General features: G+C 47.0%; 1 protein-coding gene across 1 annotated transcript in view; it reads left to right on the top strand.

Annotated features, from left to right (window-relative positions):
• Positions 1–17,804, top strand: part of LOC135915668 (uncharacterized) — a 381,759-nt gene that overhangs the window by 325,470 nt on the left and 38,485 nt on the right. Inside the window, exons 10-11 of the mRNA XM_070521761.1 lie at positions 2,519–2,790; positions 10,480–15,960. The gene's annotated coding sequence lies outside the window, so the exon portion shown is untranslated. The remainder of the gene's footprint in view (positions 1–2,518; positions 2,791–10,479; positions 15,961–17,804) is intronic.

Here is a 17,804-nt window from a genome sequence, read left to right as displayed (position 1 = left end):
ATTTGAATATTATTTCTCAAGTTGTGTCACACTGTATATATATCGGTCTTCCCAGCGTGCGATTTCTCTCTGCTTGTTTTTCGTAATCCATCTGCATTAATTCATAACACAAACATGACCATATGCCGTGCCTTTCTTTAATGTGCGTCTTACCGCTCCCTTTCCGTGCCAGTTAACTTGCCAGTATCTATATTATCAACAAGTTCATAGACCGAACCGTCATGACATTAGCCGGGCAGCGGTCGTGGGCGAGCGTCTCAGTGCGCGTTTCCTGCTACTCACCGAACATCGCGCAGTCCCGGCGCCGTAGCAGAAATGTTCCTCGCGTCTGTACTTGCTGCATACATGAGTTTTAGCCGATGGCTGTCTGCCGGTTATAAGTTTCGCCAGCCAAGCTTCACGCAGCTCCTTGCGCTGTGGCTACGTGTGAATAAGGCTGACACCGGGCTCCGATGCGTACGTCTGGCACCGCGGCACCGAGCAGTAGTCTAATGCTGCACGCCTCCAAAGGCAGGCACTACCTATTATAGTACTTTCATATGTTGTCAAGCAGACACCCAAAGCGATAAAGCCTCGCCACTTAATCGGAACCGCGGCGCAAGTCGGACTTTAAACTTTCGTTTACAGCTCGCTTCAGAAGCAGCCGACGCGGCCGCTGTGTCCACGTGATCCCTCATGCCACGTCACGCCGACGGTGGCGCTAACTTTTCCAGTGGTGGAGCTCGCCCCCAATTGCGCGCGGATTGTGCCGCACGATCGTCGGTTCCGCTTGTGCCCGGTCGCGATATACGCAGTTGGCGGTAGAGTCACTGGGAAAAATTTTTTTCCAGTGACTCTAAGTTGGCGGCGACGCGCAGCGCCCCGCTATCCCTCCCCCCCTCCCCCGTCCGGCTTTTCGCAGGACGGAACTGCGCGTTGGCTCTCCGCTCTCCTCTCTCCTGCGCTCAAGGTAGAGCCACTGTGGTCGGCTCCGCTAGCGTCGTTTCATTCGAACTGCGACGGTGTTGTCGGCCTAGGAGTCTACACGGAGCGATGGCGACAGCGACGGCAAAAGTACGCCTAGATTATCCATATAATTGCTATATCAACCAAAAGGGCGAAGGTCACTGCTGCCTTGTCCATTTTACGGGGGTTCTGTCTCCGCCGTGTACCAAACGGAAGCATGCTGAGGGCGATGTGACAAGTTGTGGTGAATCCCTAACATGCAATAAACGTTGCATTCGGCGACAGGGTGTTGCCGCGGCGCTTTTATTTGCGTCATGGTTATTTGTAGTAGTGTTGTAGGGCTGTGAGTCAGGCGCCTCGTAGATGTGGAGCGCTGCCTATGGGGAACAGGGCGCTGAGGTGGTCGTCACGGTGTTATCCTTCAAGCGTCACGGTGAGATAAATCAGTCAGCTAGCGTTGTACAGGGTGCGTAGCAGGAGACGAGTACTGCGAGCCCCTGGAACTACGATCTATCAGACAAGTACAGGCAGGCAGAGGGATCCCTTCACGCGTGGTAATGGCCTTCCGCAGGTTGTCGTAGATGCCAGCGCGCAGTGGAATATTGTATCACCAAGAGCAGGCCACCTGGAAGGTCAGGTGTTGCGTGAAGACAGTTCAGATACTGATTGCCTACGTTGCTGAGGTAAAAGTGACTATCTCCTGAAAGGACTACATGACATGGTTGGTCCTATAAAAGTTCTGCAGGCACGCAACCGCAACATCGACGAACGCAACGCTTCGAAAGGTTAACGGCTTGCTGCCTTTTACCGAGAGAACTCATATGCTGGTGACGTCGAGATGGATGGAGTATTTATTTAATGACTGCGGAAGCTATGGCTCTGTTTAAGAGTATAAATTGTTTAAAGAATGTGGAAACTATTTTTGGTGAGTTTGTGAGCTCGCAAAGTGACAAGTATATAGTTATAAAATTTTTGATTCAAGTTTAATATGTTTAGAAAGCTTCCACACGTCTAACTGCGTGAACAAAACAAAACAGCAGATTCTATATTTCAGTTTATGTCTGTTTGCTGATATTGAGCAAGAAAACGCTATTATTTGACAAGTCGTTCTGTGCGATATATACAAATTGCCTCGAACGTACGCGTGCATTGTGGATAAGTCGCTAAAAAGACGACAGGGAATACTGATAACGCCTGCGACTGTAGATGGACAGGTAGAACGTTTTCAGTAGTTACCAGCGGTGTTTGTCATTCTTCAGTGAAATCTTGGCTCGAATAAAATTAGGAGTGTTTCGTGTCTTTATGTTAATGCTGTTAGCAATGCCAGCGCAATAAGTTACAAAATGTTCCGCCTACTCATCTCCGAACCTGATAATGCACGTTCGGATGCAATGACTTTGTGTCAGGAAAGTGTGTGCTCAAAAACTAGATTTTATTGTTTGAAGTAACTTGTAGTTAACGTTTATTATTTGAAAAAGTGCTTCAGGGCGAGACCGGGTAGCCAGTGACGCTTTCGAAAGAGTAAGTCTAGATTTGAGACAACGCATTAAATTTACTGTTGCTCCTGCCGCAGCGGGCCAACTCACCGACGTCTACATAGTTACGTCTCGGCTACGAGGGTCCGTGGTGGCCTCAGCGGCCACCCTTTTGGGGTGGCTTACAAGCCCAATCCAACACCAGGCGGAGGCCTACCGGCACTGGGGGCTGGCGTTCAGGCACGGGCCGGAGACACCCGGCCAGCTGCTGCAAGTGGTGGATGCTGGCCCGCATCCGGCCTCGGGCCGGATTGTGGCCAGTACTACCTACCAAACGTGGGAGGAGATCACAGCCACCAGCGAAACCACGGTGAGAAATGGTTGTGTTATAGACGATACACACGTTAAAATGCATTTCATTTCATTCCATTTTCTTTCCGTGAAGACTCCCCGAGGGCTTATTACATATGGGGTGCAATCAGCTAAAAAAAAAACATTAATAATGCCACATGTGTTTATATACAAAATACGTTATTGAAATTTTCAGCGAATTATGATGCACAGGCGATCTCTATTACGTGTTGGGCATGGCCGTTCCAATCTTTAGCTGCACGGGGGAACAAGGAAGCTGAAAAAGTAACAATTCGAGCACGCGGACGAAAAACTTGACAGTTGTGGTTGGTGCGGTCTGAAGTGTACGATACTGGCATGGTGTAAGGTGCATGATTAAGTGATAAGCAATAGAACTTGTGGCAAAGTATTAGGGTGGCTATGTGACGGCAAACTGAGAGAGGCGTTAAGGCAGATTTAGTTTTCAGAGCTGGAACACTGACGTCATACGAATAAGAAGAATGTATGAAGCTTGTAGCACGATTTTTGTCTGCTTCTAGGTCGTTTATGAGGCGAACACGATGCTGGTTCCATATGGCGACTGCATTTTCTAGTTTAGGTTGAATGAGTGCCTTGTAAGCAAGCAAGTGTAAGGGATTTAGGGCGAGGCGAAGATGAGTTTACGAAATGGCAGTGTATTGCTAGCTGATGATATCGTGTTGTTTATGTGTTAATTCTGCGTTATATCATTTAATACTTTTATGCCTAACAATTTGAAAGACGATACGGATTGTACGATCCCGTTTGCGATATTGTATAGAAAGGCATGAAACTTGTGTCGACGGGTAATGCAAGAAACTTGAACTTGCTAGGGTTAAGCATGTTCAGTCAGTCTTCTCACCATTGTTGGATGTGGCTAATATCCGGTTGGAGGGCTTCTTGATACGCAGTGTTTATTACTCGGCAGTATATAACGCAGTCGTCAGCAAACATTCTGATTTGGCGAGATGCGTGCAATGGGAGATCGTTAATAAATATAAGAAGCAAAAGTGGGACGAGAGCGGATCGTTGTGGGACGCCTGATGTTAAAGGAAGAGGATTGGAGGACTGATTATTTATGATGACTGTTTGAGAGCGGCTTCTTAAGAAGGCTTTGATTCACTGTAGTACGTTAGAGTATAGGTTTAACCGAGAGGGTTGTTTATTGAACGTTGATGTGGAACTTCATCAAATGCCGTATCGTAGTCCAGCAAAATAGCGTCAAGGTGAACGTTAGTGTCAGTCAGCAAGCAAACAACGTGGCTAGTTGTGTTTCGCATGAATACCTCTTGCGAAACCCGTGCTGGGGCGGATGGAAGAAATTTTTAGGGGTTAAGAAGTCCATAGTGTGAGAGTATATAACATGTTCCATAACATTGAAAGGGACCCTAGTTAAAGATATGGTACGGTAGATAACAGTTGAATTTTTGTCACCTGAGTTGTAAAGCGCAACGACCTTCCCCGTTTGCCAGTCTTTAGGAATGAGGCGCCTGTGGTAAGTCACTGTAAAAAGAACAATTTAAGGTACAGTGCGGCATTAGGGACGAGATGCCTCTTGAAGAAAAGGTGACGTTAAATAATTGAAAAATTATAGGCCCGTTAGCTTACTCGCAGTTTTATATAAATATTTGCCAAAATAACATCCAATAGAACAAGGGCAACACGGGACTTAAGTCAACCAAGGGAACCGGCTGGCTTCAGAAAGGCATACTCTACAATTCATCCATGTAATTAATCAGGTTATCGAGGAATCCGCAGAGAATAATAAGCCTCTCTATATCGCTCTCATAGATTACGAAAAGGTATTTGATTCAGTAGAGATACCAAGAGTCATAGCAGCATTACGTATTCAAGGAGTACAGAACGCCTACCTAAATGCCTTGGAAAATATATACTGTGTTTCTACAGCTACCTTAATTCTACACAAGATATGTAAGAAGATACCTATAAAAAAAGGGTCAGATAGGGAGACACAATCTCTCCAGTGCTAATCACTGCGTGCTTGGAAGAAATATTCAGGCTATTAAACTGGGAATGCTTAGGAGTAAAGATCGACGGCGAATATCTCAGCAACCTTCGGTTTGCCGATGACATAGTTCTATTTAGCGACAATGCAGACAAGTTACAGCAAATGATTGAGGGCCTTAAAGGGACACTAAAGGTTACTATAAAGTGATAAAGCAATGCTCTAGAACATCGAAGGCGTCAATATAATCACGAACAGAGCTTTAGTAACCAAGAAATTGAGGTAAATGCATGACACGATGTGAGATCCCCCAGCGACATTCCGGTACTAGCCCGATGACGAAGGCACTACTCATCATAATTTATGTCACTAGTACTCAACTACTCGTATTAAAAAGATCATTTCATTAGGTTATAAGAGGGAAGAACATGCTACTTGTCTACTTCGATTCTAAGAAAAAATAACATTTTGACGTTAACCTTCAATAGTATTGGTGGTCGAAAGGTTTTGTTTTCGCTAGACTCTGCGCTGCGCGCGCTTTGGTGTTTCAGTTGTTTCGTTATCGCGTCGTGCAGCGCTGGTTCTGCTGGCTCGCGAAGCTTGCATTTGGAACAAACAGCGAGAATGCCACGTCCATGTGATGTCGTGAGATGCGCGAATGGTCCGCGTAACTTGGCCAAGGGGAGTTGCAGCGGCGAATCCAACGTTACTTATCACTGTGTGCCAACGAGTGAACCTCTCTCATCAAAGTGGTGAAGTGCCGTACCTCTGCTGCAGCAGGTTGGCGAAGAGCTGAAAAATCGCGTTGCGTGCGCGCTGCACTTTCGTCCAAAGGATTACGAGTTCAACGCCAACTTACTCAATCGTGTGGAGTGCCTTTGAAAGCAATGCTTTCCCGTAGCGCTGTTCCGTGGGTCTTGTCTGCATTCTCCGAAGCGCTAGAATAACTGCAGGTCGAAGACAGGGCGGCGAGTGCGGCATTTGGTTTTGACGAAGCAAAACTTACAAATGTGCGAATATGTACAGCCATGACATACAGTTGCCGCCATAGTAGTGCGCAACGATGCCGGCAGCGCAAGCCCTCAGCAGAAGGTCACGTTCATCAGTGCTTAATTCGCTGAAGTCGAGCCCAGCATCGCGAGCCAATGTGTCGTTGTTCGGGTCGTTCATTGCAACGAGCGTCAAAGTTGGCGTCATAAAATAAACAACCAGCTTATAGTCGCACGCTTTCCATTCCGCTAGCCACCATAGTTCCGTTTTGACGCTGCTGTCGGCTCAGTCTTGGCTCTGTTTTGGCCGCGCGTTTGCGTTTTGCGAAGAAAAGCCGTAGCGCCGTCTGCGAGCACCGTTCTACTCACCAACGGCGCAACGTCACCATGAGACTATCACGTTGCCACTCCTTGATCGAAGGGCGGACGATTTGAACTGCGCTAGAGGTACGCGGACGCCTCCGAACGCAATTTCTATTCAAATAAGTCTCTTCTTCGCATGAAACAAGCGTTTAGACGTTTCTGGGATGGTATTTCAACAGTCCACGTTGACTTAAATTTAACCTTTAGTGTCCCTTTAACAGAGATGGTGTAAGAGTGGGATTGATGATTAATATGCAGAAGACAATGATAATGATAAATAGCCGAGCAACGGAACAAGAGTTCAGGATCGCCAATCGGCCTCTAGAGTCTGGGAGGAGCATGTTTACCTAGGTCAATTAATCACAGGGAACCTTGATCATGAGAAGGAAATCCACAGAATAAAAATAGGATCGATCGCATACGGCCGACATTGCCAGCTCCTGACTGGAAGCTTACCATTATCATTGAAAAGGAATGTGGACAATCCGCACATTTTACCCATGCTGACATATGAAGCAGGTACTTGGAGACTGAAAAAGAAGTTTGAGAACAAGTTTAGGACCGTGCAAAGAGCGATGGAACGAACATTGCTAAGGAAAACGTTAAGAAACAGAAAGAGGGTGGTTGGGATGCTCAGGTTCAGTTTAGATGACCGTTCTCCGGTTAGATAACCATTTGACCATTGGGGTTACATCGAGGACGAGGACGGGGACCATCGAGGACGACAGAAGACTAGGTGGAGCGATAAAATTAGTAAATTCCCGGGCGTTAGTTGGAATCGATTGCCGCAGGACAGGGGTAGTTGGAGATCGCAGGGAGAGGCCTTCGTCCTGCAGTCGACATAAAACAGGTTGCTGCTGATGTTTATGATGATTGATCGGTGACGTATTATTAGTAGGTGGTATCCATTAAGGCGGGTTGCGCTTCTGTGTGAGAACTGCAGAAAATGCGATATTGATCCTGTCAGCGCATTCTCTGTCGAAGACTGGTTGATCCGATGCATTAGCCAAAGCGGTTGAGGATGTTGGTGCAACGTTGATGATGCGCCAAGATGTCTTGGCGTTATCGCATAACATGCACCCCAGGTCGCTATTAAAGATTCTTTTGCGTCGGTGATCGTACTCAAGTATTCTTTTTTGGCGGAGTAGTATTTTTCCTACGGCTCGAGGTTTCCCTTTAGCGTAGGAGCGCAATAAAACCACTTCTCATTATTGCCGAGTTTTTTTTAGTCTCTTCGACAACCAAGGAATAGAACGATTTTCAGGTAATGTTATTGTGGTGATAAATCTTTGTGGAAGGTCCTGTATTTTATTCTTAAATATCAAGCAGTTGTCGCTAACCAATCTCTGGTTAAAACTGCCTTCGAAAATTGGGAGCAAAGTTGCTCAGTTTGTGATTAATGGCGTCGTCATTACCTCTGTCACGCAAAGTGATTGTTTTTGTCGTATTTCATGGCGGTTGGCGTGGAAGGGAAAATCTGCTTGAATATGTTTGCGGTCGCTAATGGGCTCCAATTACGTAAAGGATGATAAACTGTCGCAATGCGTATTCAGTATTAAGTCTAAAATGTTGCTGGAGTCGTCTACGATGCGTGTTGGGCTGGTTACTAGTTCATTAAGGTTATATATCAGAGAAACGTCGAGAAAATCTCTTCATCCTAAGCTTATTCGTTGTGAGTGAGAATTATGCCAGTCTATTCCCTGCGTAGTTGAAATCACTGAATAGAACAATATCTGCATTCGGAAATGATGTGGTAAGTAGGTATAGCATGTTGGCAAGCCCATGGGAAAAATTCAGGGGGAGTTTGAGAAGGGCTATGGCATAAGCTGATTAGAAAGGAGTGTGGTGAATTAATGCACAGAAGCCACATTAGCTCCAAGTAGTATGTGATGCTTATTGGTGCACATGATAATCCTGGACCAGCAGCCATCAAGACGCCGCCCCCTCATTAACATATGTGATCTGTTCAATAAACTGAAAAAATTTGGCAAATCGGCAACAATTTCAGCTTCAGCGATATCGTTGGTAGACCCATTTGGGTTTGTGTCAGCATATTGTTTCTTGATGACAACGGGACTATGCTAGGCAGAAGTTCTCATTTGGTCATTAAATTGCGAATATTAGTAAATGTTACATGAAAACGAAAGAGGGCTGCTTGCTGACGCAAAAGGACGGGTATTGGCTAATCAAGAGAAAGACGATTGCTGTGGTATTTCTCTAACTGCCTGCGATGAGTCATCGTACACGAAGCGTTTTTTGCCGATGTGTAGTGTCCTGAAGCGAAGTGAAAGCTTAACACGTTTGTATTTGGCGAATGATACAAGGTGACTGCACGCGGATTGGACTACACAAGGAAAGTCTTCACGGACGCTATCAGATGAATTTGTTAGTTTCGGGGCATGAGAAAATGTAGTGCGTTTAGTTTTGTGGAACCTGAATCTAGCTATTCTTTGGCGGCGACATGTCTTTTACAATGGTGTCCGAGACAATGTGCGCGTTCGACTTCTTTAGGGTCAATAGTTATGTTATGGTGATCCTGCCAGTGACGATGGTTATATCTTCCGCTTCGGTACATGTTACAGTCATATAAGTGCTTTCAAGGCCACAAAATAATAGATTATTACGTCGCGATCGATTTTCGACGTCATCTAAGCATATTACAAATGCAGAGACTAAGCAGGCTGTCTGAGTGGCGTTTGTGTGGATGTAATCAAGGGCTGATCTAAGCTATATAAGGGTTTTGTAGTGATTCTCGAGTTCGTTCCTTCTCTCGTTCAGATTGGAAATGGTTTTCTCCGTTATTAGAAGGTGGCTTTTAGTTCGCCAACCTCTGTGATGAGCCGAGTATTAGCTGGCGAAAACTTTCTTCAGTTTGGAAAGAACGGTGTTAGAATGGGGACCGGCATTAGATTCAATGTCACTGGATAACAACAGTAGAAGAGTGCAGTTGGAGTGAACACAATCAGTAGCAATAGCACTCAGACACTGTGGGCTTGGTAACTGCACGAAGAAGTAATGAATAGTTGTCTTCGAAGAGAGGCTATGCTGCTTACCAACCTGAACTGTCAGAAAGAGGGGATTCGCGTTATTTTCTGTGGCACAGCCACCATGTCCACGACGTATCGCTGACGGTTTCTGTGGTTTTATACATGATGAACGTGGTGATGTCGACCTATTGGGTGATCCATGTAGCGGCAAGGGTTTGATAGATGCGTGGGGGCATGTCACGGGCAGCGGTGACGCTGGTGTGGACGTAAGCAGCCCCAACTTCATCGCAGCTGGGATCAATCGAAGGGAGTGATGATGGACCCGACGGCGCTGTCGTCAGACTGGGCAGGAATGCAACGACGATTGTGACAAGCACCTCTATTATCGGGAAGAGTGGATTAGTGCTCTTTTCCGTGGCGCAGCCACCACGCCCACCTTTCTAATGCAACCGCCCTAACGGAGCCCTGCTCAAACAATTCGGAGTTTGAGGATAGAGTTGACTGCCCACAAACGCCACGCATCAGCAAAGAGGACGCAGTACGTGTAGACCGCAGAAAGTCTAGAGCGCATCAATTAAAACACCGACACAGATGGTATGACACAACATCGAAACCTACTATATGGTTAGTATTGTGGATAGCCTACTGCATACAATGAAGGTAGGCATACCACGTCATATCATATTAGGACGTGAAACGAAGGACTGAGTGAGGCAACCTAACCAAAAGAATACTAAAAGTGTAGTGGCATTGTCCCCGTTCGCGTTAAACCCCCCTGTCGCTACCAAACGACGAGGTGCTCTAAAACGTAATTTGTTGTTCGTTAAATCAGTTATTTGTAGACCCAGCGTATTCCTAGCATATATTCTACAGCTGATTGAAATTTCACTGTGGCAATCATTAGCTCTTTTGCATGTAAATTGACAGGACACTTTCAAGACGGACAAGATGAAGACAACATTTCTTAGTGTAGCGAGCTATCGCGTAGTGGTCACCCGCCGTGGTTGCTCAGTGGCTATGGTGTTGGGCTGCTGAGCACGAGGTCGCGGGATCGAATCCCGGCCACGGCGGCCGCATTTCGATGGGGGCGAAACGCGAAAACACCCGTGTGCTTAGATTTAGGCACACGTTAAAGATCCCCAGGTGGTCGAAATTTCTGGAGTCCTCCACTACGGCATGCCTCATAATCAAAAAGTGGTTTTGGCACGTTAAACCCCATAATTTATTTTTTTTTATCGCGTAGTGGCGGTATAGGGGATAGTATAAAGACTAAGCCAAAAAAGTGAGTAGAGAAAGCCATATGGAACCGATCATTGATGGAGCAAGCAGCCTTATTCTAGAAATTCTTCAGTTCTACCGACGGCCCAGATGAATTTTTTTTACAGGCGCATTTAGGAGCAGCAACACTGGATGCCTGGGATGCTGTGACATGATAAAAGTGTTTGAAGAGAAGAATTGCTTAAAGCAGGCAGCACCAATTTTGGTGAGTTTCTGAACATGCAAAGAGGCAGCAATGTTGGTTTGAAGTTTTCGTGCAAGTTTAGGATGTTTAAAAAGCTCGACACGTCTAACTGCGCGAGCAGAACAAAAGAGCAGATCGTAGTTTTCAGTTTATGATGGCCTGCTCATTTAGCGCTAGAAAACGCTACTATTTGACAAGTCTTCTTCTACGATATACATAAGTTGTCTCGAACGTACGCCTGCGTGGTGGATAAATGGCTGCCCACACGACAGCGAATGCTGATGTCAACGGCGAATGCACATGGAGAGATGCAACGATTTCAGAAGTCCGCAGCAGTGTTTGCCAATTTTCAGTGAAATCTTGGCACGCAGACAATTAGGAGTGTTTGTCTTTATGTGAATGCTGTTAGCAATGCCACCAGAATAAATTACTATGTTTTCCCCCTATTCTATTTCAGACCTTTAGAGAACACGGTGATGGGTATTTGAAAGACGATATCGATTATACGGACTTGTTAGGTTGTTACTCGAGGAATCGCAGTCATACTTCGCCGGAAACCAGATCAGATGGAAGTTTATTGCTGAACGGGCAGCCTAGTGAGGCGGGTACTGGGAGCGGATGGTGCGATCTATGAAAATGGCATTGCGAAAGGCGTTAGGTCGGAGCAGCTTGAGTTTCGAACAATTGACCACCGTTATTTATGAGATGAAAGTGGTGATAAACTCACGTCCTTTGACTTTCTTTTATGACGATGCTCAAGAGCCCGCACCACTTTCACTGGCGTACCTTTTTGTCGGAAGAAAGTTGAAGACCCTTCCCCCACACCTCCTGCCGGACGAAATTCCTGGCGGTGCAATGCATCTCTCACGACGCTGGAAGCACCGGACTGCCACGGTCGATGGTTTCTGGAGACGGTGGAGGAAAGAATACTTATTGGAGCTCCGATCGACACATATGTGCCGACCAACCACATCGAGCATTGGTGCTCCTGAGGGAAGACCGCTTGAAACGCCACATGTGCAAGACCACCAGAATTAGGGAAACATTTAGGGATAGAGACGGCAGGGTGTGGTCCAGAAAATTGTTATTAAGTGAGGGAACAGAGGTGAACCGACCGATACAGCTGCTGTATCCCTTAGAGATTGGGGAGGAATGAGCTCGATAATAGTTTGCTCAAACGGGGGAGATTGTTGTATATCCCCCATTCTAGAGCCAAAGGATCCCCGCACTGGGGGCCGCCGACGATGTGGTGAGGAGGACTGCCCCACCTAAAACGGCACTGTTAAGGTCACTCTGGCAGTAGCGCTGGACACTTGACACCCCTCAAACTGCGTGCAAATTATTGGCGGGTGGTTTCTACGAATAGCAAACATTGGTGCGATGGCGTCTTTCAAGTTTGGAGTGGGTTGCTTGCACGTGCGGGGTGCAAGAAAGCCTATTTGGCAAAGTGTATTGTGACTTTCCCTTTATCTCTAGTGTCTACCCTTTCCCGTACCTTGTAGTCAAAAATAAACCGAGTCTTCTTGATGCACTCTAAGAGAACGGACGTCTGTCGTTTTTCCATCAGGTAAAAGTTCTTCGTCTTTTATTCGACCACAGAAGGCACCGTATGTTCTCGCTAAACTCTTGAAGTCAAATTTTCTTTTTTTTTAGGCAAATGGGACGGCGAAGATTCTGGGACGGCCGAGGCTAGAAGGTGCACAACGGTCTAGTGGTGCACGGCATCTTTGCATTGAGAGGCGAGTGGAAGCAGTCGGCGTACTTTGTCCCCATCGCAGATCTCTCTCAAGAAAGGGTCTGCTGAGCGATACCATGCACAGCAGACGCCGGAGTAGGCCTCCCTAAATTTCCCACGCACTGGTGTCTGATGCGCAGTGGCAGACGTACGGCCTACTTTCTTTCCCCTGCTAGGCTCCCTATTGGCGGCGAGGGGTTACGGAGTCGCCATCTGTCGGAAGCGCCTCCCTTGCGTAGTACGAGGGATCGCGCGGCGCGCTCCTCATAGGTTTCGCATACGGCGCTCAATAAGAACACCACGCGGCAGCCCTCCTGGACATTTATGTGGGTACTCTCAAAACGAGGGAAGTTTTTGACTGTAGCTATAATAATCTTGGGCAAACTGAAAGCATATAATCGCTTACAGATGCTATCTCTTTACCGAATACGTATACAGTGAACGCCACTGCGAGCGGTCACCACGATGGAGTCTGCCGAACCGGCTTCTTGCGTGACAGGTTGGCAAACGCTGAGAGTGAACTATGTGAAATACGTTCTTATAGTGGGCTGTCTGTATAACCAAATGAGGCATAACAGAATGGAGCCTCAATCAAGCTAATTTCGCACGGTTTCGCAGCGACCGACTGCACGTCTGCATGCATGTCCGCGCATGTTTTGCTTTCGCTGTGAGCGCGTTTTCGCACCATGCCGTGAGCTTTAGGCCGCAGCATATGAGCATTTGACAGTACACTAGCAGCCATTGTTGCGTCGACGCTATCAGAACTGTTGAAAAATAATTCCGTTATAGAGACTTCGACGCCTAGCTACGGCTACTGTGATGTGCCGTCGCGACGATTCAATCTTTTTTTTTGTCTTTTAGGTTCTTGGACATTTGAATATTATTTCTCAAGTTGCGTCGCACTGTATGTTTATCGGTCTTCTCAGCGTGCGATTTCCCTCTGCTTGTTTTTCGTAATCCATCTGCATTAATTCATAACACAAACATGACCATATGCCGTGCCTTTCTTTAATGTGCGTCTTACCGCTCTCTTTCCGTTCCAGTTAACTTGCCAGCATCTATATTATCAACAAGTTCATAGTTCAAACCGTCATGACATTAGCCGGGCAGCGGTCGCGGGCGAGGGTCTCAGTGCGCGTTTTGTGCTACTCACCGAACATCGCGCAGTCCCGGCGCCGTAGCAGAAATGTTCCTCGCGTCTGTGCTTGCTGCGTACATGAGTTTTAGCCGATGGCTGTCTGTCGGTTATAAGTTTCGCCAGCCTAGCTTCACGCAGCTCCTTGCGCTGCGGCTACGTGTGAATAAGGCTGACACCGGGCTCCGTTGCGTACGTCCGGCACTGCGGCACCGAGCAGTAGTCTAATGCTGCACGCCTCCAAAGGCAGCCACTACCTATTATAGTACTTTCATATGTTGTCAAGCAGACACCCAAAGCGATAAAGCCTCGCCACTTAATCGGAACCGCGGCGCAAGTCGGACTATAAACTTTCGTTTTCAGCGCGCTTCAGAAGCAGCCGACGCGGCCGCTGTGTCCACGGGATCCCTCATGCCACGTCACGCCGACGGTGGCGCTAAATTTTCCAGTGGTGGAGCTCGCCCCCAATTGCGCGCGGATTGTGCCGCACAATCGTCGATTCCGCTTGTGCCCGGTCGCGATATACGCAGTTGGCGGTAGAGTCACTGGGAAAAAATTTTTTCCAGTGACTCTAAGTTGGCGGCGAAGCGCAGCGCCACCGCTCTCGCCCCACCCTCCCCCCCCCCCTCCGGCTTTTCGCAGGACGGAACTGCGCGTTGGCTCTCCGCTTTCCTCTCTCCTGCGCTCAAGGTAGAGCCACTGTTGTCGGCTTCCCTAGCGTCGTTTCATTCGAACTGCGACGGTGTTGTCGGCCTAGGAGTCTACACGGAGCGATGGCGACAGCGACGGCAAAAGTACGCCTAGATTATCCATATAATTGCTATCTCAAGCAAAAGGCCGAAGGTCACTGCTGCCTTGTCCATTTTACGGGTGTTCTGTCTCCGCCGTGTACCAAACGGAAGCATGCTGAGGGCGATGTGACAAGTTGTGGTGAATCCCTAACATGCAATAAACTTTGCATTCGGCGACAGGGTGTTGCCGCGGCGCTTTTATTTGCGTCATGGTTCTTTGTAGTAGCGTTGTAGGGCTGTGAGTCAGGCGCCTCGTAGATGTGGAGCGCTGCCTATGGGGAACAGGGGGCTGAGGTGGTCGTCACGGTGTTGTCCTTCAAGCGTCACGGTGAGATAAATCAGTCAGCTAGCGTTGTACAGGGTGCGTAGCAGGAGACGAGTACTGCGAGCCCCTGGAACTACGATCTATCATACAAGTACAGGCAGGCAGAGGGATCCCTTCGCGCGTGTTAATGGCCTTCCGCAGGTTGTCGTAGATGCCAGCGCGCAGTGCAATATTGTATCACCAAGAGGAGGCCACCTGGAAGGTCAGGTGTTGCGTGAAGACAGTGCAGATACTGATTGCCTACGTTGCTGAGGTAAATGTGACTATCTCCTGAAAGGACTACATGACATGGTTGGTCCTATAAAAGTTCTGCAGGCACGCAACCGCAAGATCGACGAATGCAATGCTTCGAAAGGTAAACGGCTTGCTGCCTTTTACCGAGAGAACGCCTATGCTGGTGACGTCGAGTTGGACGGAGTATGTATTTAATGACTGCGGAAGCTGTGGCTCTGTTTAAGACTATAAATCGTTTAAAGAATGTGGAAACTATCTTTGGTGAGTTTGTGAACTCGCAAAGTGACAGGTATTTACCTATAAAGTTTTTGATTCAGGTTTAATATGTTTAGAAAGGTTCCACACGTCTAACTGCGTGAACAGAACAAAACAGCAGATTCTATATTTCAGTTTATGTCTGCTTGCTGATTTTGAGCAAGAAAACGCTGCTATTTGACAAGTTGTTATGTGCGATATATACAAGTTGTCTGGAACGTAGGCGTGCATTGTGGATAAGTAGCTAGCAAGACGACAGCAAATACTGATAACGCCTGCGACTGTAGATGGACAGTTACAACGTTTTCAGTAATCCCCAGCGGTGTTTGTCATTCTTCAGTAAAATCTTGGCGCGAATAAAATTCGGAGTGTTTCTTATCTCTATGTTAATGCTGTTAGCAATGCCAGCGCAATAACTGTTCCGCCTATTCGTCTCCGAACCTGATAATGCTCCTTCGGATGCAATGAGTATGTGTCAGGAAAGTGCTTGCTCAACAACTAGATTTTATGGTTTGAAGTAAATCGTAGTTAACGATTATTATTTGAAAAAGTGCTTCAGGGCGAGACCGCATAGTCAGTGACACTCTCGAAAGTGGAAGTCTAGATTTGAGACAGTACATTATTAAATTTCGGTACCTTGATCTCTCCTCCGACTCGGAATTCCGGGAGCTCTCCTGACAAGGGTCGACGTGCTCCAAACGAAGCTGTCTGGTGCGGTGGGCGTTGGCGCGTCTATCGCAACCATGGTCACATCCAGCGTTGTCAACCAGGACAATGCCTTCTACCATTGGGGCCTAGGGTTCAGCTACCCGCCGCCAGGAGGCTTCATCCACGTTGTCGAGGCCGGGCGGCACCCGGCGAGCGGCCGCCTGGTCGCGACAACTAGTTGGCAGACAGAAGAAGAGGTGCTTGGCAACGGCACCATTAGGGTGAGAAATGCTTGTGTTATACACGATACACACATAAGGATGCATTTCATTTTATTCCATCTTCTTTCCGTGAAGACCCCCCGAGGGCGTATTACATATGGGGTGCAATCAGGTAAAAAAAAAAACATTAATAATGCCACATGTGTTTATATACGAAATACGTTATTGAAATTTTCAACGAATTATAATGCACAGATAATCTCTATGACATGTTGGGCATGGCCGCTCTAATCTTTAGCTGCACGTGGGAACAAGGAAGCTGAAAAAGTTACAATTCGAGCACGCGGACGAAAAACTTGACAGTTGTACTTGGGGCGGTCTGAAGTGTCTGATGCTCGCATGGTGTAAGGTGCATGATTGAGTGATAAGCAATAGAACTTGTGACAAAGTAATAGGGTGGCTATGTGACGGCAAACTGAGAGAGGCGTTAAGGCAGATTTATTTTCAGAGCTGAAACACTGACGTCATACGAATAAGAAGAATGTATGAAGCTTGTAGCACGATTTTTGTCTGCTTCTAGGTCGTTTATGAGACTAACACGATGCTGGTTCTATATGGCTAGTGCATTTTCTAGTTTAGGTTGAATGAGTGCCTTGTAAGCAAGCCAGTGTAAGGGATTTGGGGCGAGGCGAAGATGAGTTTACGAAATGGCAGTGTATTGCTAGCTGATGATATCGCGTTGGTTATGTGTTAATTCTGCGTTATGTCATTTAATACTTTTATGCCTAACAATTTGAAAGACGATACGGATTGTACGATCCCGTTTGCGATATTGTATAAAAAGGCATGAAACTTGTGTCGACGGGTAATGGAAGAAGCTTGAACTTGCTAGGGTTAAGCATCTTGAGTCAGTCTTGTCACCATTGTTGGATGTGGCTAATATCCGGTTGGAGGGCTTCTTTATCCGCAGCGTTTATTACTCGGCAGTAGATAACGCAGTCGTCAGCAAACATTCTGATTTGGCAAGATGCGTGCAATGGGAGATCGTTAATAAATATAATTTGTGGGACGCCTGATGTTAAGGAACAGGGTAGGCAAATTTTCCGAAAAAAATCGATTTTTTGTTTTTGTGTAATTTAAAATCTCTATTCTTTCCTTAACATGGCCCAGTGTTTCATTTGCGCGTACGCGAAATATTTACCTCAAAATCAACATTTTTCGAAACCTAGGCAGTATCCAGCCACGCCCCCTTAGACACATGCTCGGGACCTTGCCTCTCCTAAACCGAAAAAAAATTTTGTTTTCACCGCCTATTTTTTGTCACGTTTTGGCGGAATGGCTGTCACTCATCTGGCAACAGTGAAAACCTAGCTAGCATGTTTCACTTAGCCAAACGAATGCTAAGACGCAGCAGGATTACTCGCAATGCGCGGCGTTTTGCTCTTGCTTTGACGTGTTTTTGCGGACAATCGAATTTATTTATACTTTGGTGCTGGTTATTTAGCGGTAATGCAATGACAAAGCCAAAGACGTGCTTTAAAAAAACGTCTCTTCCACGGAAACCGGCATAAGTCGACCTCCAATGACGCCAATTCTCCGCAACACAATCGAGGAGTGGGCGCCGCAGCCACCACGTCAGCGTCTGCACCGAAGCTTTCGCGCTCGGCGGAACGCTCAAAGGAGAACGCCGGTGTTTCAGCAGCTCTCAAAGCGTGAGCTTCTGCAGAAACGTCACCATGGAAAAAATCGGAACGCGATATGAGGCGTTCAACAAGGTTGTATGGGAGCACGCTCCGAAGAATGTCTTTCTTGGCCTCAAGAGGCTGAAAATGGCGACAATGGATGCTGTGCTAACTTTTAAGGACCGCAGTATTGCTCGAGCCGACATTTTGAGGTCATTCCGA

This window comes from Dermacentor albipictus, chromosome 7 (genome assembly GCF_038994185.2).
Source record: "Dermacentor albipictus isolate Rhodes 1998 colony chromosome 7, USDA_Dalb.pri_finalv2, whole genome shotgun sequence".
Classification (NCBI taxonomy): domain Eukaryota; kingdom Metazoa; phylum Arthropoda; class Arachnida; order Ixodida; family Ixodidae; genus Dermacentor; species Dermacentor albipictus.
Note: the sequence above shows the minus strand (reverse complement) of the source record. Positions and strands in the feature narration are given on the sequence as shown.